Consider the following 22141-nt stretch of genomic DNA (forward strand, 5'->3'; position numbering starts at 1 on the left):
CATTTTCGAGATAAGCAACAATGGCCGGAGAAGACGCCATCAGTGCATCATTAGCCAAAACTCTCAAAACCATGCAGTAAACCATGTCAGAAATGTCATCGAAGTTCTCGGATGTGGAAAAGGCTGTTGAAACGCTACAAACAACCCATGTATCTCTTAGTCAAAATGTTAGCACTATACAATCTCCTGTTTGTTCTATGAATAAAGGAAACCTTGTTGGAGTCCGACAGACTATGTTCAATTCGCCAAGCTCCCTTGCGCGAAATGGAGCCAGCAGACAAAAAACTCCTGATGCCGCTAACACTATAGTTCATCCGGAGGATGGGGAAACACAACTCGGGAACGAAGATCAATTCGCTATTCGCAGATCAGCACGAACAAGAAAGCCTCGACTAGTTCGAGACCATGAGGAAGGTTAGCCGAGAACTGAAAGAAATGAGATCAAAGTTCCATCAGACCACTAGTTCGGAACCTGATATCAATCGGGTCATTGAAAAAGCTAGGTGAACACCTTTCATCCCACAAATTGCAAGTTTGAGAATCATAATAACATGCCGTTTTGGCCTATATGGCGGGACGAATGTTACATTTGGTATCAAAGTCGGTTAAGGCCACTCTGGTTCCGACCCGGAGAGTCAGATTTTAAAAAAAACCATCTTATGAAAAAGATTTTATATAAAAACAAAATTTGAGTGATTGATTATATGTTTTGCTTGATCTATGACTGATTGCCTTGATTGAATTAAAATATTTATTTGATTAAGTGAATTTTCATATTTGCTTAGTTTCTTTTTGGGAAGACTTAATTACATTTCTTGTGATATTGGAAATGTAATTTGGATTCTCATGTTCTCTTTGCTTTAGTATGGCGTTAAGAAAGGCTAAAGAATAAGGTTATTGAGAAATGAAAGGGAAGAAAGTGTTATAAGAGAATAAGAGCTCAGAGACATTTAAGGTGAGACGGATGGAAACCGTCTAAATCATGGATATGTAAAGATGTTAAATAACGAGGACGAGGAAGGAGCCCTAGAAACCGTGGAAAAAAATGGAATGGGAAGGACCCCCATGTCATTGAGCATATTTAGGAATATGAGAAGCCATATCAAGGCAAAAGAGATTTTCATCTTTCGTTGATATGGTGCTAGACAAGAATGTTTGTTTATGCACTAGAATTCGGTGGATGATGAAAAGTTTAAAGTTTTTCTAAGCTACAAGAGTTGCGCATCAAAAGAGTTACCATCGTTAGAAAGCAAGTGTCGATAATTTAAAGACGATAAGCTAGAAGTTTTAATGAAAGGTCGTCTGCTTGTATCCCGTAAATGCGGTGGTGGTGTTCGCTAAAGTTACAAGTAAGTGGTGTATATGGAAATAAATCACCGCCAAAATTTTGAGGACGAATTTCATTTAAGTGGGAGAGATTGTAACACCCCACTCCCACATAGTTTTGGCCAATTTGTCTTGACATTATGATATAGGCTCAATAAAGCCCAATAGCTTCCTAAACAACAAAAAGGGTTTTGTGATTTCTCAATGAACGCGTCTTTATGTATATGCACATGTATAGCCGCCTACATAAAACTGCAAAAGAGTGAGAGAGAAGTTGAGAAAAATCTCGTGAGTATCAACCTCTAGCTACCGCCGTCGTCTCCGTTAGGGTATCGATCTACAATCTATGTTGTGTTTCTCTCCGGCACCATGTTACGTTGATTTGGAGATGAAGAGCAAGTAGAAATATCATATCAGAGAGAGTAAGTGGATATGATCGTGAGCCATGGAGGAAAAAAGAAGAAGAAAGAGAAAGACGAGAAGAGAAGGGGTATTACGGAGATGAAGGTGGAGAGGTGACGTAAGAGAGATCATCACCACCACGAAGGAGAAGCAGTGGGAAGTGATTTCTGGTTCTTAACCTTGAGGAGAAGTATTGAGTGAAGTAGACTGATCCAGATCGAAGCTAGGCAAAGCAAAGAAAGAAGAAGAAGGAAAATAAGAAGGAAGAAGAACAGTTTCAAGATGGGGTTTTTGGGAGACTCATTCCCGTTGAATAAGAGAGAATCAAGTGACGTGTAAGGTTTCTTTGGAAATATAATGATGTCAAGAATCCATAGCCGCCGACATAGATAGAATCGAGATTATATTCAAGAAGTTATGAGTGTTTTTTTCTGGGCAAGTAACTGTAAAGTCTGTCAAATCCAGGAAATCCTAAATGACAGTTTAAGATGGCTTGTTGACGACAACGTTTGGAGCTTGTAATGAAGTCCGCTCGGGATGAAATTTCCTGGAGTTAATCAGGATACTTATATCTAAATATTCAACGGTTGGATCATGTTTCTAACGGTTAGTTCCTGACTTTGTAGTATGTTTACAAGACAATTTTATTTGAAGTAAATGGTGATGACTTTATGTTGTTGGTTGGGAAACGAGTTCGGCTTGAGCTGAAGCTTTGCAGGAGCTTTCATGACTCATGAATTCAGGTCCTGGTTGAAGGAGAACTAAGTTAGAGCTTATGAGCATATGGTTCCAGTAAAGATCGTCTAATAAGTGAAAAGAAAGGAGTCTTCATCTTCACTAGGCCAAGGTGAGGGTTGTATTTGCGAAGCATGGTATCATTTTCTTTTTTTATACTTCTTGACGCATGATATGTAGGCTTAGATCTGATTGTATAGGATAAGATTACATGATGATATGACTTTATGAATGTTGAGTATGATGTTTGATAATGTGAGTATTATATGTATGATATTATAAGTATGTGTATGTTAAGTATGATTATGATTATGAGTATGTATGTATGATGAATGTAAGACTGGGGAGAATCGAGCTATTGGTCGCGGTCTCCCTAGTGATGTGGACAGTGATGGACCTACGGGTTAATAGCTGGTCAAGAACAGCTGACGAGCCCGGAATGGGAGTGTATGAGCCACGAGGGACAACCTCCACTCATTAGGTTCTAGTTATCACGAGGATGACTGGACCTAACGATACACATTTATATGCTATTATGGATAAGATGCTTGTTATGAATGTGCTATTAGAAATTAAAGCATGTTAGGTTGATTGTTTGTGTCTAAGTTTATATGTTATGATGATGATTGTATAACTTTAGAAAGTGTTCTATGTTTCATTGGGCAGATTTGATTCCCCTCACTAAGTATTCTTTACTCACCCTTTTTTCCCTTTTTCCTCAGGTTAGTAAGCGTGAGGAGTTATGTGCAATATTTTGTTCGTGTGTGAAGTTTAAAGAAAACATTTTAGCAAGATCAGATGAATAACATGCCGTTTTGGCCTATATGGCGGGACAGGTGTTACAAGGTGCAATACCCGGATTTGGTGGCAGACACCGTCGTGGTCAAAAAGAAGAATGGAAAAGACAGGGTGTGGATCGACTTCACATACCTTAATAAAGCTTGCCCGAATGACAGTTTCCCGCTTCCGCATATAGATTGTCTCGTGGAGTCTACCGCTGGGAACGAGTTACTAACTTTCATGGACGCCTTCTCGAGTTATAATCAAATAATGATGAATCCCGAAGACCAGGAGAAGACGTCATTTATCACAGATAGGGGTATTTGTTGTTACAAGGTAATGCCTTTTGGTTTTAAAAATACAGGAGCTACTTATCAGCGATTGGTCAATAAGATGTTCCACGAGCATCTTGGAAAGACAATGGAAGTTTACATAGACGATATGTTGGTCAAGTCGCTGAAGAAAGAGGATCACGTTAAGCATTTAGAAGAATGTTTCGAAATTCTCAATCAATACCAAATGAAGCTGAACCCTGCGAAGTGCACTTTCGGAGTCCCGTCCGGAGAATTCCTAGGTTACATTGTGACAAAAAGAGGAAAGGAAGCCAATCCGAACCAAATCAACGCCTTTCTCAACATGCCATCTCCAAAAAACTTCAAAGAAGTACAGCGTTTAACTGGTCGGATTGTAGCTTCGTACCGTTTTACTTCAAGATCAACAGACAAATTCTAAAAGGAAACAAAAGATTTCTTTGGGATGAGAAATGTGAAGAGGCATTTGAGAAGCTCTATTTGTAAGTATCAGTGTCAAACCATGCAGTTAGCGGAGTCTTGATACGAGAAGATCGCAGAGTACAAAAGCCGATTTATTACATAAGTAAGTCAATGACAGATCCAGAAACCAGGTATACAATGATGGAAAAATTACACTTGCGGTGGTAACCTCCGCCGGAAAGCTGCGTCCATACTTCCAGTCTCATCCGATCGAGGTGTTAACCATTCAACCACTTTGAACAGTACTTCATAGTCCAAGTCAGTCCGGAAGGTTGGCAAAGTGGGCGGTGGAGCTAAGTGAGTATGATATAGAGTAAAAAAGCCGAGTTAGCATGATGGCCCAAGTTTTGGCAGATTTCTTGACTAAACCACTAGTACTTGGCGCGCCGGAGCAACCAGAAAATCAAACTTGGAAGTTGCATATTGACGGATCTTCATCAAAACAGAGATCCAGAGTGGGGATCAAGTTGGAATCTCTCATGTCGGAAATTCTTGAGTAATCATTCCGTTTGCTATTTAGTGCTTCTAACAATGAGGCAGAGTATGAAGCTCTAATTGTCGGACTTATGTTGGCACAAGGAGTTGGAGCTGAAGAAGTGGTTGCTTATTGTGGCAGTTCAATGGAGATTATAAAGCCAAAGATTCAAGAATGGAAGCATATCTTGAAGTAGTTAAAGATCTGGCTAAGAACTTAAAGAAATTCGAACTCATTCGCATACCTTGAGGAGAAAATACAACCGCGGACGCGCTTGCAGTGATGGCGTCAACGTCAGATCCTGACGTAAAAAGAGTCATTCATGTAGAATGCATTTCGGAACGAAGCTTTAAGAAGGAGAAAGAGACCCTCGTCATTACAAAGTCTCGAGCAGCGACACGTGATCATGATGAACTTGAGATAGAATTACAACCTGTCAAGCGGAGGAAGTCAAAAGGTTCAACCGTATCTGATCCCGGCGCACCCAAAGAAAGCTTAAGCGAGGAGCCCATTAACCTGATAGAGGATGTAGTTCCATAGGCAATTATAGAGACCGAGCCACCGATCGAGGAGGATATCCTCAAGCCAAATGAGCATCCCGAACCGGAGCCACGAGTATTTCATGAGGTTAAACAAATTCCGGCTAAAGATTGGGGGCTGATTGTATGGATCCAATAAAACATTACATTGTGACAGGCGAGCTCCCAAAATATAAGTGGCAAGCCAGAAAAATAAGAATCGTTAGCGCAAAATTTTGTTTGTCAAGGACGCATTGTATAGGCGAGGTGTTAGTGACCCTTACTTAATATGCATCTTTGGGCCCGAAGTGGAAATTGTCATGAACAAAGTACACGAAGTATGGGAGTCATTCATCAGGAATGACCACTGTAGTGACCCTCGATAAGGGGTAAGCGGCTAAGTGGGAAACATCGAGGAACGAACAAGAAAGAACCGGGAGAGAAAGAAATAGTTCAGGGACGAAAGCCAAAGAGATGGGCAAGGAAAAAATGAACATGCCAAGTCTAGTTCGAAATGGGTTCATCCTGACGAAGCCGAAACGAGAGAAAGTTGTCCCGAATACACGGCCAATTGACCGTATTTGCCCAAAAGGTGTTAAATCATCAAAGGGAAAAATAAATACCTATTTGGACAAGAATGGGCAAGTTTGTACAACATGGGCGTGTCGCGGGCGAAGTTTGCCCCGCCAAGCGTTGACCGTTTGACAACGCCATGGACACGTGGGCTGACTTACTTGGAGCCCAAGCAAAGTTGCTTAGAGCCAAATTTATGAGGATTGGAGCCGAAGTTTCCCCTTCCACGTGTCATTGTCCCAGTCTTGCAGCATATGTGTCTTTACGGGCGGGCGACATGTGTCCCGCAAGGTGTCACCACCAGATGACATGCGTTTGCTTGGAGCCCATGCTGTTTCACCTATAAATGCTTGGCCAAAGTCAAGCCATTTGATGGGAGAACGGAGAGAGAACCGGAAGGCTGCCCGACTCATAAAAATCGCCCGTAACCGAGAGAAAACTTGCCCGCAGTTGAGAAACTTTGCCTGTGATCAAGATCCTTTACCCTTAACTAAATAATTCAAGTCCATGATCTAGAGAACCTGTTCGTGGATGAGATATCCCTGTCGGCGACCGAGACATCCGTGGAGATCGTGTGTGAATCTTGTTGAGTCGAATAAAGACTTCTTCTAAAAGATTTGATCTGCCGATTTGTGTGAAAACTCAAGAATGAGGGAGGTTACTTAGAAAGAAGCTAGATCAAGATGAAAATGATGTGGAGAAGTCGTGAGATGTCCGAGAACCGTTGAAGCTAACCTTAAACCTTCAGCCAAATCTATGTGGGTCTCGAAGCGTGTGATATGGCACATGATAGGTTTTGGTATTTATTTGGGTGATGGTTTGCTTGTTTAGTTGCATGTTCATATACTCTTGCATTAGTTGAATGATTTTGTGAATTATATGAGTATTGATTAATGGTGTGATGGTACTAAGTTGCATATGTGATCTTATAGATTCTTATGCGTAAAGGTTTATTGTTGGGAGTTTGTGCTGAGTAAGGATATTGATGATTCTATGTGTTTGCATAACCATATGTCTCATAATATCTTGAATTGTTGGGTCTTGCTACGTGGTGCTCATTGTAGGAGGCAGAGACCATAAGCGTATCAAGATCGTAGTATGTCTGATCTTCGTAGTGAACCGTGCTATTGTGGGGTCTTGTTAACGTTGTTACTTGATCGCCACATAGTGCGAAGGGCTCGGAGAGTTGGGGCTAGCTACCCTGGCCGAGTTGTCTACACGACGGTGTAGCATTGGGTAGGGATGCTCTCGTGACATGCCTTTGTGGTTGTAAAGCGAGAGAACCCGGGAGTGTGTGTTTGGTGTGGGTTGAAGGCAGCATATCGGGCCCTATTTTAAAAAACTTAATAAAACTGGAGTCTTAATTGCATGTGCATGTTCTTGGTAGATGCTTCGGTAAGCTACCTTTCGTTGCTATTCTCTGTTGCGTGTGATTATTGGATGGGGAAGTAATATTTGTTGTAGGTAGACCGAGCTCACTAAGTAATCTTAGATTACTTATGACTCCATTTTGTTTTGCAGGAAACCATAGTGGGAACCATTAGAGGGATGCTCAGGACATAGGGAAACCGGTATAGAGTTTGTTGCTATTTGCAAAACTTAATGATTTTGATTTGGTTGGATTTGAGCGTGTATGCTCAAGGGCCCATTGTTGAAACGTTTTGGATACTTGGTTGTCCGAGAATTTATATGTTATAAAAGATTATTTTCTTATAAAGAGTGTGTTTCATTCGATATTAGTCTTGTCCGGGCTAACACAACTCACGATCATGGCAAGGGTTGAAAAGCCTAAACCGCGTTCGTGAGGGATGGTTCATGTGGGTAATCCGGCTAAGGGTCTAAATCCGTTTGGAACCTAAGTTAAGTTGTCTATGTGAGCTATCATCGTAGCGATTTTGGATTGCCCTTGGCTTGTCCGGCCATAGAGATATTCGGGGTCGTTACAATTTGTGGTATTAGAGCGTGGTTCATGATGCTCACGGGACACACGTTTTCTATAAAGTTTTATTGAGTAAATGAGTCGCAAAAGCAACTAGGTAAACAGGTATGTCCTGAGTTAGTGGGGAATGGGTTAGGAATTACCTTTGTTGTTGTTATAGTTGTGCGTTTGGATTGGATCGAGAATGGATGGTTGTGGAGGACCGCAACCAAGATTATGAAAGAGTTGAAGAATTGTGGCCGAGTTCAGTAACGAGGTCATGTAACTTAAGTGATGGCAAGTGGGGAAGCGAGTGAGTTGTTTCCAAGAAAACTAAGGAATAGTGAAAGAGAAGTTGAGGAGAATTTTCGGAGAAAGAGTAAGAGCCAAGGTGGGTGATGAAATGCGAGTTGTAGAGGACAAGAGCCGAAGGTGTAAAGATCATTTCTAAGGAAGGAGGAAAACGGAAGATGAATGAGATCATTTGGAAGAATGATGAGAAAGACTTATTAATTTGAGTAAGGCATGAGGGAAGTGATGAAAACTGAGAAGAAGTAAGTGATTAGAAGGAGAGTTATTGGATTTCACTTAAATGGAGAGTAAGGAGCACAACAAAGAAGTGAGTGAAGAAGAGATTGAGTATTGGGGGAGCAAAACAATTTAAGAGACATAGGTGGTGATCACAAATCCATATATATGGTAAGAATGATGGAGTTCAAGGAAGGATATGGAGTAAATTTTTGGGACCATTATAAAGGGAAAAAGAAGGTGTAGTTTGACAAGGTAAGGTGAATCAAAAACCGAGAAGGTGAAGTTTGATCAAAGGAACATCGTTATCGAAGGGATGTGGGAAGAAAACTGCGTCTAAGGATCAAATGGTAATGTTCGAAAAAGGATACATGATCAGAGAGTAAACTGGTGTAAGCGGGAAGGTCCAAGATAGAGATATTGCAAGAAGATTATCGAGCGAGTATAGGTGCAAGGTATGAAAGATCCAAAACATAAAGGAGAAAGTCGGTAAAGAAGAGTAATGAGTTAAGTAATTCAATTGGAGCCTTTAAAGGGAGAAGTGTACAAAATGGGAGAAGGATCGTAGATACAAAGAAGATTGATCAGAGTCTACTCATCAAAGAATTGGTGACAAAGATCGATAAGAAGACGTGGTAAAGATAATATTGAAAAAGAAGAAGAGTGAAACAACAATACACATATCTAAGGAACGATATGCGTTTATAGTGAAGCCAGGACCGGCATCAAGTAAGGAAGAATAGTGAAGTAGTGCTAGTAAAACGAGTTGGGATAGCAAGGGAAGAACCAAATAATTAAGGATTCGAGAAGGATGGGTACTGTGAGAAGTGGTGAGATAAATCGAAGACTGGGAAGAAAATCGAGTGAAAGAGTCAAAAGGACATGAATGGTTCAAAACTAAAAGGAAGGATGTAGAAATAATGATGGGTGAGCATGAACTCACGTTATGGGGGTTCAAGATTTAAAGGGAAGGTTGTTTACAAAGAAGATGATGAGTTAAACGAAGTTAAGATTGGAGGCATCGTAAAAGGAAATATGTTGGAGATTTAAGTGAACCAATGGTTATCATATTAACCAAGAAAACTGTTCGTCAATGGTTACTTATAAACCAAAGTAACTATTGGAATTACAGTTACGATTAAACGTGCGGTTGCAAACGTACGTCGAGATCATTGGCCCTTATACAACTCTTCCTCTTTGCATCATTAGAAAGTAGAAGAGAAAAAGAATAGAGAGAAAAAACAGAGATTCATAAGACCAAAGGATTGAGATATTCTTTGGTGAAACACATAAACAAACACTAGAAATTCTATTTGTTTCTCTTGTATCTTTGCCTAGAACAAGAGATAGTACTTTGATTGTCGTATCCTAGAAGGGATTTCGTGTAACCTAAGGGTTGAGAAGGGTCGAAATACTCTTTAAGGAAAGTGCTTCTAAGCACGATTCAATCATTATCCAAGTTCACGTTCACTACGTCCCGGAGATACAACGTCACATTACAACAATCTTAAAGAGTAATTTCGGTGAACAATGGCTAATGTTTATGTGTGTGAGATGACCGTCAAAGTTTGGAAAATTGGATAAGTTTGAAGGAGTTGATTTTTCGAAGATGGCAAAAATGATAGTAGGATTTTACTCAATTAATCCCTAAAACACTATCTTGTCGTTGTAGTATTTTAGGATGTCAATCCAATCCGGTGTGATGCAAACAGATGAGATATGATCAGAAAGCTCTAAGTCAAGCCAAGAAGATAGTTGGTTGGTTCTAACAGTCCTAGTATGCAATAACAGAAATGAAGTGAAATTAAAAGCAGGAATGGCAATAGCAGGCAAGTGAATGACAAAGCAGAAATGATAACAGGCAATCAAATGGATAAACGATTCCTAAGGATGGGGTAATCGAATAGTGTGGTCTACTTAATCTATTCAGGCGGTTGACAAAACTTCACAGAAGCTATCCCTAGACAACAAGTTCAACAACAGATTAATTCACTCCCGTGATAGAAATCCTCAAGCAAAGCTAGACACTGACTTAAATCCCTTTAGCGATCTCTAACTAAGCAGGCATTATCGAATCAACATGTTAAAGTCAATACCCTCTCTACAGCCAATCCCTTGGGGTAGAGTCAGATATCTCTGGAATTAATAGGATCCAACGCCCATTAAACGCCTTCTGAGCGCTGGACGTCTGGACTCATACTCCACATTAGCCAGTGAAATAAGCAATAAGCGCAACTAATCCAGAAGGGATTCTAGTATTCTAAACTCAACCACCTAAAACGACCAAGTAAACCACAACTATTCTATCCCATCCTCAGAAATACAGTTCACTACTCAGACATAATCAAAGACAATAACAAAGCAACAATTGAAAACATGATAACAGAAAATGACGAAAGACTTAAACGAAAACTGAATATCAAATACTTGAAAACGAAACTACAAAGTCGCAGGAGAAACACTGCGGCTATCAAAGTTGCAAAAATGTAAAAGCGAAATAAAAAGGGATAATAGCGGATGCTAGCCGACGCCCTAGGAAAACCCTAAGAGGTAGTTTATATAAGCGAAAAAATGAAACAAATAAGGAAACTAAATATATAGCGAATCTTCACGTCATGATCCTGCGACCGAATGTGTCATTGGAATCTGACGGGCTGAAATGAGCTTCCTAGTGATCGAGTATGTCATTGATCAAACTGGGCTTCAGGGGCTCCGTCTTGCGATCGAGTGAAATGCAGTGAAGTCGAGATTGAATGGTCCAGCGACCTTGTGATCGAGTGAAGCGATCGAGTGGATGTCATGAGGGTGTGATCGAGTGGTTTCTTCGCCTTCTCTTCTCTTCTTTGTTCTCAACTTGTTTGGTTGAGTGCAGAATGAGCAGATAGGCTTCCTGGTGATAGAGTGGTGATCGAGTGGTTCTGATGGGGTGATTCCTCCGGCTTCGCGATTGAGTGAAACTGAGCTGTTTGCTTCTCCGGGGTTGCGATAGAGTGATTTGCCCTGGCAGGGCTCCGAGGCTGCGATAGAGTACTTTTGCTGAAGGCGTCATTGGGCATTCTGACTTCATGTTCTGTTTTTCCTCTGTTTGAACTCCAAAAGCATCCAAAGTACCTGAAAACAACCAAATATGCCATGCACATGCAATCCTAATGCAAAATCGTCCTAAATATGTAAAACACACTAAAACGACTCCTAATGAGATGAAATGTGGATGAAACAATGACAAAGTGGTGAAGAATGAATGCCTAAATCATGCAAATTATAGACATATCAACTCCCCCAAACTTAGTCTTTGCTTGCCCTCAAGCAAACAAGAAGACATAAGCAGAAGGAGAGGTTTGAAGTTGGGGATTCAGAACCAAAGCATGAGATATGACAATTAAGATCAATGTACCAGCTAACAGTTCTAAGATGCGAGGTGATCGACTTCTACTCAAAAACTTTAGCCATGCTCTGTTATGATCCAAACCTACACTCAAATGCACAATGCGTCAAGATCAACCAATCCCTTTAACATTCATTAAGTTCAAAAACATGAATCAAGATATGCATCGCTAGTGAACTCATTTGGCTAATGACAGGTTATGAGACAAAGATGGTCCCTTTTTAGTGGTTCAGATTTTAATAGCAGAGGACTCTCAATGAAAAAGGACTGAGCTTTAGAAGAATGCTAAAGGTAAGTGCCAACCCATGTATACAAGAATAGCACCCCATCTACCCAATGACATAAACCGTGAATAACAAGTAGATGGTCCTATCTCTAAACCCAATGATGATCCTAAGTCTACCCTTTTGCAATAAAAGCATAATTCGATTTTTTCTTGGATCAATGTTTCCTTTTCTTTTCTTTGGCTCTTGTTCTTAAGGAGAAGCTTTTCTTAAACTCTATGAGTCTAGTCTAGTGAATTGGTTTTTTTCTTAAACTCTTATGGCTCTTATCATCATTTTTTTTTTTCTTTTTCTGTTTTTGTTGCCATCTATTTTTTTTAGAGCATATCTTAACAATTCTATGCTTCCCAAACATTCACTAGACCACAATATGATTTTCAGCTTCTTTCTCCTAAAGACTCTAACCCATCTTTTTTTTTTTTTTTTTTTTTTTTTTTCTTTTTCTTTTCACACTCAATCTCAATCCCCAAATAAGTTCCCACCTAGTCCTACCAAGTCCGAAAACGCGGATTGGAACTACATGAGATACTACTCTTGTCGGCTCAAACCTAACACGTTCTACCAAGCTCAATCCTGAAAATAGGCCTCACATGCTCTCACAAAATAACATGGCTTGAAAGAAGGGTTGGTTAAGGGTGGGGGAACTACTCCAATAATAGAAGCAGCTACTTGGATTAACAAGAGTGGTGAATAAGTGAAAGAAAATCCAAATATGTATTCTATCCACGAGTTCAAAAACGATGCAAACATGATAATTATAAGTCAGATTCAAGTTCAAATTGACAGAGAAAGGTGTCATGACATGCATCGAGTGGTTTCTATAGAACATGGTGCGGTTTTACTTCAAAGTCATTCAAATGCCTCAAAGAACTAATAACTCATTTTAGTGAATCATCATGCTTACAAGGCTATTTCCTCATTATCCCCTATGCATATGCAACAATCCTATATGAAACACTCTAGACTCGATTCTAAATGTAATGCAACTAAATGATCACTCTGTTTTTGTGGAATTCATTTTCAAAAATTTTCAATTTTTTTTGTTTTTTTCTATGACTTAGATGATATGCAGACTCAAATGATATTCACAAAAAACAAGTCAAATACGTCTTGAACCCTCCCCCAAACTTAAATTACACAGTCCCTTGTGTAATCAAAATTTGTGAAAGAATTCAAGATAAACACAGAAACAAAAACAAAAGCGATATTTACAAAGAGTTTTGGTGTGTTACCTCAGTAGAATGTCCTGGAGATGTAGTCATCCATATCTGCTTGAGTGTACTCAGCAGGCATGACCGGTTCTTGATGTGGCTCCGCCATCTCCTCGTCATTGTGCTCGATCGCAACCCCAGCAGGTTGTTCAGCACGACGCTCACGTGTTCTCCGCCCCGACATTATCTGACCCTTGCTTGATGATCGAACCATCCTAGCGCTCTTCCGCCTCTTGTGCTCCCTGACCTCATGAGACGAGTGTCGTGCGGGTTCTTGCGGGACAGCGCGTTCTCTCTGTTGATAAGCAGATTGCCTTGGCGGGGCAATGTCATGACGCCTGGATGGCATGTCTTCTGGCGAGTTGTCCCTGGTGATCGCACTGGTGGATGTGGTGCAACTGATTGCCTTCTGCATGTTGTCAATGGCCTTGACACACTTATGGATGATCTTGTCTTGAAACTTGCACCACCTTTGGGTTAGACTGAGCTTCCGGTGTGCTTCAGCGAGACTCTTGCTTTCTCGTGAAGGGGGCTTGTGTTCTTCAAAGTGGTAGCAGCTCGTGTCATAGTTCTCCCAATTGGTCTCCTCATTGTCACTCTGACCTTCTACTTCTTCAGCATTCCGGGACGCGGATCCTCCAATCACAGCATGGAGGATTTCTTGTGGTGGCGAGAAGTCGATGTTGTCTCTCACCGTGATGGTTGTCATTTCACTGAATGGGAGAAGAAAATTTGCTTCGCCTGTTGACGGGTGATCAAACTTGAAAGCGTACCTCCCGTCATAGACCTTATGTTCGATCACATGGGCAAGCTTGAGATGGGCGATATCCATCCAACGTGGTTGGATTGGATCCGGTCGCAGCGGGACGTCGCACGATAGGAGAATTGGTGTGACCACTCCTCCAATGCAAAGGGCTCCTTTCGCGTTCTTCTTGTCATTGGCCATTGCCCACCCTCTGTAGCTGCATAAGTGATTGAGAAGATACATTGACGGTGGTGTGTCATTGGTATCTCCCTTCATCGTTTTCCCGTCCTTGGTGTAACGGAGGAAACTTAGCAGCGCCAGGTCTAACGTCTCCATGTCTTGGTTCGTCACAGTGGCAGATATCTCCCTAGCGTAAGGGACATTGGCCATGGCTCTCTGGAAATAGCGAATGGCGGGATTGCGGATGGAGTTGCTCTTGGATCTTGCGGAGTTGAAGCTGGTGGTGTCTCCGATTGTGTTCCACAAAGATTTCAATTCCTCTCGGGCAAACTTCGGTTTCATTCCCGTGCCACTGGGAAACCCAAACATGGATTCCAGCGTCTTGATCGCCATGATATAGTCGCGGTCGTCGATGGTGAAGCTTAAGTAACCAAGCCCTTCTTCTCTTAACTCAACAGCTGACAACCCCTCAAACAATTCCTCTTGAAGTGATGAAAGGAATTGAAGTGTCTCATCCTCATAGGTAGAATAGGGATGAGACATGAGTGTTGTCATGTGGCATTTCTCGAACAAGAGCTGAACGTCTTCCAAGATGCCTAACTCCGCCATTGTCTCCGGGTGAGGATATCTTGTTCCCCAAAACGGATTTCTTTTGAGAGCCTTGTAGTAGTCTCCCGGCGTCAGCTTGTCTTCTTTCATTAGGGACTTGGTGGTCTTGCGGGTTTGCTCTGGAATGTGCTCCGCATCATCTTCCATCTCTTCATCAATTAGCTCATAATTTTCCGTCATTGACCTCTTCCCTCTGGCTATCTCTTCTCTTCTCCTGTCATTGGCGACTGCTCGCTCTGTTTCTTCTCGGAAACGTTGGTATTCCTCCGCTTCTCTCTCTGGTCTTGTTGACCATGACTCCGCCTCGTCAATGTTAACATCGACATCCATTGATGAATCGTAACTGTATGAGGTCATTGTTCCTGGAATTGATCAAAACTCACAACTAAACTTTAGTATGTTAGTTATCAAATCTAAGGGGGAGAAGTGAGAGTAGTGACTTCTTGAACTTCAACAATACTGCGATCGAGTAAAAGAGGTTGACAGGAACTCGGAGTGGTTATGATCGAGTAAGTGAGGGAGAGAAACAAACGTGGAGACGTCTCGGGAGCTTGCGATCGAGTGAAAGAGGCAAGAGCCGTTTCTCGGGAGCTTGCGATCGAGTGGACTTGATGAGGATGGCTTGAGATCGAGTGAAAGACGAGGCGTCGGGAGCTTGCGGTCTAGTGAAGTAGGCTTCCAAGGGTGGAGAGACTTGTGATCGAGTGAAGGCAACTCTTAAAGAGAGAGAAGCTTGCGATCGAGTATGAGAGAGAAGGAGATGTTGTTGTGAGGTGTGATTAACATTGGATGAGGAGCTTGGTATTTATAGGGAGAGGAGGAGGTAGTTGCACCCCTTAGGTAGGTGAGGAGAGCTCTTCCCTTGGCAAAAACGTGATGAGAGGTGGGTGGTGAGAACTATTGGTTTGTTGACATTTTTGTCATGGGGGACAAGGTGGGCTTCACCGGTTTTGTCATTGGGAAGTGATGGCCTGATTTCGCCCACTCCATGTACTCGATCACGCGTTGGATTTAAACGGGTCACCGCACGTTTTCGTTCCTTCGTTCAGCTCCGTTATCAAAATTTTCGAACTATTGCTTCCCGGGAAATAAACCACTTGATCGCAAAGTTTGAAAAACCGTCTTGACTTCGTGATCGAGTAACTCCACTATTCACCCTGTAAATCACTATTCACCCTGTGGTTGATTTTTGTCGCTTACTTTCCTGAGATTAAAACACCACCAAAGTAAGTTAGAAAGCAATAAGAAAGTTAAAATTATATACAAAGATAGTCATGGGATTTCCTCCCAAGTGAGCTTGTTTAGAGTCTCTAGCTTGACTCCTCACGCTTATTGGGCGTTGGGCGGCTCTTCCAGTGGAACAAAAGTTCCTTCTGGAATTGTTTGGTCTGCCATATATTTCTTTAGTCTTTGGCCGTTAACCGTGAAGTCGTCACCTTTTCCAGACAACGTGATAGCTCCATATGGTCTTACTGCAGTGACACTGAAGGGGCCAGACCACCTAGACTTGAGTTTTCCAGGAAAAAGCTTCAAGCGAGAATTGAACAGCAAGACTTGATCACCAACTTGAAAATCTTTCGAACTTATTTTCTTGTCATGAAACGACTTGGTCCTTTCCTTGTAAATTTTAGAGCTCTCATATGCTTCTAGGCGGAGCTCATCAAGGTCGTTGAGCTGTATCAATCTTTTCTCTTCAGCAGTCTTGATGTCGAAATTTAAAAGTTTCACTGCCCACATAGCCTTGTACTCCAGTTCAACAGGTAAGTGACAGGATTTCCCATAAAGAAGATTAAACGGGGTTGTACCAATGGGAGTCTTGAAAGCTGTTCTGTATGCCCATAACGCATCGTCGAGCTTTACAGACCAATCTCTCCTGGTGATCCCGACAGTTTTCTCTAGAATTGATTTTATCTCCCTGTTAGAGATTTCCACCTGGCCACTTGTCTGTGGATGGTAAGGAGTCGCTACTTTGTGTTTAACCCCATTCTTTCTCAGTAGACTCTCGAAAACTTTGTTGACAAAGTGCGTGCCTCCATCACTAATGACTATTCTAGGAACTCCAAATCTTGGGAAGATGATGCTCTTGAATAACTTCAGGACGACTCTAGCATCGTTCGTAGGACTGGCTATTGCTTCCACCCATTTTGACACATAGTCTACTGCAACCAATATATACTTATTCCCATACGAGGACGGAAACGGACCCATGAAGTCAATTCCCCATACGTCGAAAATCTCAACCTCCAAAATCGGGTTCTGGGGTATCTCATTTCTTCTGCTGATGTTTCCCCTTCTCTGACATGAATCACACTTTGAAATGAACTCTTGAGCGTCTTTGAACATGGTTGGCCACCAAAATCCTGCTTGTAGGATTTTAGATACTGTCTTGAACGTTGCAAAATGGCCGCCATAGCTAGAACCATGACAGTGCTGCAAGATACCGTTTATTTCATCTTCTGAGACACACCTCTTATAGATTTTATCTTTGCAGAGAGTGTACAGGTACGGCTCATCCCAGTAGAAGCGATTTATGTCTTTGAAGAACTTCTTTCTTTCGTACCCTGACAAATTCGGAGGCTCTTCACCACATGCCAAGTAGTTGACATAATCAGCGTACCACGGAAGTTTCTCCTCTACTGCAAGCATCTCATCCCAAAACTGGCTGCTTTTGAATTTTTTGTTCACTTCCCGGATGGCCATAAGCTGTTCCTCAGGCATGGTGTCGTCAATGGGGACTGCATCTTCAATTCTCATTCGCGATAAGTGATCAGCTACACCATTTTCAATCCCCTTTTTATCCACTATCTCCATATCGAATTCTTGGAGCAGCAAAATCCATCTCAGCAACCTTGGCTTGGTATCTTTCTTTGCATAGATGTGCTTTAGAGCAGCATGATCAGTGTAAACTGTCACTTTAGAGCCTACCAGGTAGCTCCTAAACTTTTCGAATGCAAAGACCACGGCCAATAGTTCTTTCTCCGTAGTGGCATACCTTACTTGTGCATCATCCATCGTTCTGCTAGCGTAGTAGATGACGTGCAACTTCTTATCAATCTTTTGTCCTAGAACCGCTCCTACAGCGTAATCCGAAGCATCACACATGATTTCAAAAGGGTGATCCCAATTAGGTGCTTGGACTATTGGGGCAGAGATCAGTGCTTCTTTGATCGATCTGAATGCAACCAGACATTCTTCATCAAACGTGAACTCAGCCTCTTTGCACAGCAGCCTGGTGAGTGGCCTAGCCAACTTAGAGAAATCCTTGATGAATCTCCTGTAGAACCCAGCATGTCCGAGAAAACTTCTAATATCTTTCACAGTTTTTGGTGGTTGCAACTGTACCATGACATCAACTTTTGCCCCATCAACTTCTATCCCTTTTTCTGATATTTTGTGCCCCAAGACGATTCCTTCTCTAACCATGAAGTGACATTTTTCCCAGTTCAGCACTAGGTTTGTTTCTTCGCATCTCTTGAGTACCCTGCACAAATTGAGCAAACAGGAGGAGAAAGAAGAGCCATACACAGAAAAATCATCCATGAATACCTCGACCATCTCCTCTATCAAATCGGAGAAAATAGAAGTCATGCAGCGCTGAAAAGTGGTGGGTGCATTACAAAGCCCAAAAGGCATTCGTTTGTAAGCAAAAGTCCCATAGGGACACGTGAATGTAGTTTTTTCTTGATCATATGGGTGGATAGGGATTTGAAAAAATCCGCTATAGCCATCTAGAAAACAGTAATAGGGGTGATTGGCTAATCTTTCTAGCATTTGGTCAATGAAAGGTAAGGGGAAATGATCTTTCCTAGTGGCTGCATTAAGCTTCCTATAGTCAATACACATCCTATGTCCTGTTATGGTCCTAGTGGGTATCAGTTCATCTTTTGAATTTTTAATAACTGTCACACCTCCCTTTTTAGGAACACAATGAACTGGAGATACCCAGGTGCTATCAGATATTGGATAGATTACACCCGCATCTAATAGTTTAAGTATCTCCTTCTTTACTACTTCTTTCAAGTTTGGATTTAATCTCCTCTGAGGTTCAATGCTAGAATAGGATTCATTTTCTAGATGGATTCTATGAGTGCAAAAAGTGGGTGAAATCCCCTTGATGTCATCTAGTGAATAACCTATGGCTTTCCTATACTTTTTCAATTCAATTACAAGCAAATTTACTTGTTCAGTATCTAGTTCATCATTCACTATCACAGGATAGGTGGAATTGATTCCAAGAAAAACATACCTTAGCCCTTTCGGAAGCGGTTTCAGGTCAACCTTGGGTGCCTTGAGCTCGGACTAATCATCAGGTGGTGATTCAGCGTCCGAGATGGAATCGTGATCGAGTGAAGCGATCGAGTGATGTAGCTCACCTTGCGATCGAGTGACGTGATTGAGTGGGTCGTTGGTGCGATCGAGTGGTCTCAACTCCTCAAAGTCTTCTGAGGAATCAACTTCCCTGCTCATATCCATCAGCTTCTGGTATCCCAAAGTTTCCACATGTAAGTCTTTTTCTCTACTGTTTTTGGTCAGGGCGCTCTGTAAGTGGTCCTCATCTGCTAGTTCTTCTAAAAACTTGTCAGCTAGCAATTCCGTCTCTTCTATCCAGAAAACTTTACCCTCTATTGTGGGCTTTTTCATCATGTTGGTGATGTCAAAAGTCATCCGAAGATCTTTCCCGAGGTTGAGGTCGATCTTTCCTTTCTTGACATCGATGATGGCTCCTGCTGTAGCTAAAAATGGTCTTCCCAAAATCAATGGGTCTTTCGGCTCTTCGTCCATATCCAGCACCACAAAGTCGGTAGGTACTTCTATAGAACCTATCTTGACGGGTAAGTCTTCCAACAGGCCATGAGGTATCCTGATGGATCTGTCCGCTAGAATTAGCGAAATGTTGCAAGTTTTATATTTATCAAAACCAAGTTTCTTGGCTACTGAGAGAGGCATCAGACTGACCGAAGCACCTAGATCGCATAAACATCTTGTGAATGATAGAGGGCCTAGTGAGCATGGCAGAGTGAATGAGCCTGGATCTCCCAATTTCCTAGGTATGACCTTCTGTTGGATAATTGCACTGCACTCATGACTTAATATCACCATTCCGTGGACTTCTTTGATCCTTTCTGTGATCAGGTCTTTCACGTACTTGTGAGAGTCAGGTATCAGCGCGAAATAATCTACCAAGGGCATAGTGACATCAAGATCCTTTATCTGTTTTTCCAAAAGAGCACGGTATTTCGCAATCAGAACTTTTTTGAAACGACCAGGGAATGGAAGCGGTGGTTTGTAGGGCGGTGGTATGAAGACTGCGTCTTTGGTTTTTGCGGCTACTGGTTTTTCAACAGAGGGAGTAGCTGGTGGAACTTGTGGTTGAGTGCGCTTATCGATTGTTTTGTCAGCCAAAACATCATCTTGATAAAAATCCTCCCCCTCTGGGACCACACTGTCCTCAGTGTTGGGGTTTGGCTCTCCTCTTGGTGGTAACTCTCGTCCGCTTCTTAGAGTGATTGCGTGGGCATACTCCTTTGAATTATGTATTGGTTTCCCTGGGATATAACCTGGTGTGGTTGATGTAGAAGCGGTTGTGCCTTCTATATATTGTACCCTTTTGTTCAATGATGCCATTCCGCTACTCAGTTCATTGAACTGTCTGTCAAATTTGTTGTTTAAGTCAGCCAGCTTCTTAGCGGATTCCATTACCCCTGCGGCTTGGCCTTGCATGATCTGTTGGAGCATATTCTTGATGTCTGATTCCTGGGGTGCAGAGGCCTGATGTTGTTGTGGTGTGAAACCAGGTGGTGGCTGTTGCTGTTGATACCCTCCTTGGAACTGTTGCTTAGGAACGAACCCTTGGCTTTGGTTGTAAGTAACAAACGGTTTGGGTTGGTTCTGCTGCAGCTGCTGTTGAGGGTAAACTTGGTCCTTAGGATTGGCGACATCTGTGCTTCTGTATGACAGATTTGGGTTGGGTCTGTAATTGTTATACCCTTTGTTGTAGCTGCCTTGGTTCTGAACATAACTGATTTCAGCGCCCTGATCATTCTCCCCCTCTTGGATTTGGAATACTTCGTCTTCAGAGGCGAAGTGAACATGCTTCTGCTGCACTTGGAGGAGTTTGTCGATTTTATCATGGAGAGCTTTAATCTCTCGGCGGTGCTTGTCATCAGATTCAGTACTGGTGCGGATGCTTCTGTCATAATCCTCGTTGTAATTGCCATCCGACTGAGCCAAGTTTTCAACTAGCTCCCATCCGTCTTCGACATCCTTGTTCAGGAAATTCCCGTTGGAGGCGGTGTCAAGGAGCATACGTATCTTAGGCAGGACGCCTCTGTAAAGTGTGCTGAGAAGAGATGCTTCCTTAAATCCGTGATGAGGGCATTTGGTTTGATAACCCTTAAAGCGCTCCCAAGCTTCACAGAAGCTTTCATTTTGCTTCTGAGTGAATCCGGATATCTCGTTCCGGAGTCTTGCAGTCCTGGAGTTGGAGAAGAATTTTGCCAAGAAGGCCTTTTTGCAGTCATCCCAGGTCGTGATTGATCCCTGGGGTAGCGTTTTTTCCCACAGATGGGCTTTATCTCCAAGTGAAAATGGGAACAAGCGAAGCTTGAAACCATCTTCACTAACTCCATTGATTTTAGTAAGGCCACAGAGCCTTTCAAACTCGTCAAGATGATCTAGCGGATCCTCCATTGGCAGGCCATGAAACTTGTTCCCCTGAACCATAGCAATGAGACCGCTTTTGATCTCAAAGTTGTTGTTCTGTACTGGAGGTGGAACGATTCCATGACGCTGGTTGTGGTTGTGAGGGAAGTCACCAGCACCAATGTTGGTAGGTTGCTCTTGCTCATCTACAACGTCAGCCATTGTGTCTGTTTCTGTCTGTTCTCTTAGTTGGCGAGCAATACGGTCGATGTTATCGTTGAATAGGAGGTTCTGATTTCCTTGTGACCGTGTATGCATGCAACAGATAGCAGCCGTGCTATAACAGACGAATCAGAGATGCGTCTAGAAAGCAGGTTGCAAGGTACCTGAAACACAAAGACAGAAAAGGCACAATGTTAGTAACTTGTGTAACAAAAACGAACTTGATCTTAATGTTTCTAATGATCTCAAATATAGCAAACAAACACCAAACTGGCAACGGCGCCAAATTGATAGTAAGATTTTTGTCAATTAATCCCTAAAACACTATCTTGTCGTTGTAGTATTTTAGGATGTCAATCCAATCCGGTGTGATGCAAACAGATGAGATATGATCAGAAAGCTCTAAGTCAAGCCAAGCAGATAGTTGGTTGATTCTAACAGTCCTAGTATGCAATAACAGAAATGAAGTGAAATTAAAAGCAGGAATGGCAATAGCAGGCAAGTGAATGACAAAGCAGAAATGATAACAGGCAATCAAATGGATAAACGATTCCTAAGGATGGGGTAATCGAATAGTGTGGTCTACTTAATCTATTCAGGCGGTTGACAAAACTTCACAGAAGCTATCCCTAGACAACAAGTTCAACAACAGATTAATTCACTCCCGTGATAGAAATCCTCAAGCAAAGCTAGACACTGACCTAAATCCCTTTAGCGATCTCTAACTAAGCAGGCATTATCGAATCAACATGTTAAAGTCAATACCCTCTCTACAGCCAATCCCTTGGGGTAGAGTCAGATATCTCTGGAATTAATAGGATCCAACGCCCATTAA

At 42.0% G+C, this 22141-nt stretch overlaps 2 pseudogenes across 2 annotated transcripts; one reads left to right on the forward strand and one right to left on the reverse strand.

Annotated features, from left to right (window-relative positions):
* Positions 1 to 3297: 3297 nt before the first annotated feature.
* On the forward strand, positions 3298 to 6081 carry AT4G06654 (annotated as a pseudogene; the record flags this gene model as incomplete). The annotated part of the gene is made up of 1 exon: positions 3298 to 6081.
* Positions 6082 to 12936: 6855 nt separating this feature from the next.
* AT4G06656 lies at positions 12937 to 21402 on the reverse strand (annotated as a pseudogene; the record flags this gene model as incomplete). The annotated part of the gene is made up of 1 exon: positions 12937 to 21402.
* Positions 21403 to 22141: the final 739 nt, after the last annotated feature.

This window comes from Arabidopsis thaliana, chromosome 4 (genome assembly GCF_000001735.4).
Source record: "Arabidopsis thaliana chromosome 4, partial sequence".
Taxonomy (NCBI): domain Eukaryota; kingdom Viridiplantae; phylum Streptophyta; class Magnoliopsida; order Brassicales; family Brassicaceae; genus Arabidopsis; species Arabidopsis thaliana.